Raw genomic sequence first — 708 nt, forward strand, 5'->3', positions numbered from 1 at the left:
GCAGGGAAACTGCTTATTAGTAATTGCTGGTGTCTTACTCATGCAGACAGACAATACAAAAAAAACCAACCAAAACAAAAACAAAGACAGACAACTTGCACGACTCAGTAAATAGCACTAAGGTGTCTCTATAAATATATATCTGGCAAAGTGCAGTGCACGCCAGCCATATGCCTGCTCCCAAATTCTCCTTAACACCCCTGCGCCTTCAATGGAGGAGAGATGTAACACAGGAAATTCTGGAAATACAACAGGAAACATGGTTAATCTTGTTTTAACAAAGACTTCATAGCCTTTTGTAATACATATGCAGCGCTGCTGTATTCCCTTATCAATAAGAGTTGTTTTTAACCCCAATAATATGGGGCATGCAAAAATTGAGATAAAACTCAGTTTTGCTCCTCTCCACGGAAATCTTTAGTAAAAGGCGAAAGATTTGTTCGTTCTGAAGAGAAACCAGAGCATAATCATGAGATTTTATCCAGTGACCCTGACATTTCTGTGTGCAGGGAACATCACTGTGGCAGCAAAGTTACTCACTAGGCTAAGAAACCTGCCTTTTGACTCTCATTTGTGTGTCCCCCCATGCTCCGTATACCGTTCTCTATACACGGAGCCGGGCTATGGTGGAGAGGGAGCCCGAAGCGGCATTGAGGGCCTGGGCCACACACACACACACCCACAGTATCCCACACAGTGGGGCGGCAG

General features: G+C 44.2%; 1 non-coding gene across 1 annotated transcript; it reads right to left on the reverse strand.

Annotated features, from left to right (window-relative positions):
• Positions 1 to 349: 349 nt before the first annotated feature.
• Positions 350 to 465, reverse strand: LOC134899852 (U5 spliceosomal RNA). The gene has a single exon (XR_010173402.1). It is a non-coding gene; the product is annotated as a U5 spliceosomal RNA (small nuclear RNA).
• Between the last annotated feature and the right edge of the window lie 243 nt (positions 466 to 708).

This window comes from Pseudophryne corroboree, chromosome 3 (genome assembly GCF_028390025.1).
Source record: "Pseudophryne corroboree isolate aPseCor3 chromosome 3, aPseCor3.hap2, whole genome shotgun sequence".
In the NCBI taxonomy this organism is placed as follows: domain Eukaryota; kingdom Metazoa; phylum Chordata; class Amphibia; order Anura; family Myobatrachidae; genus Pseudophryne; species Pseudophryne corroboree.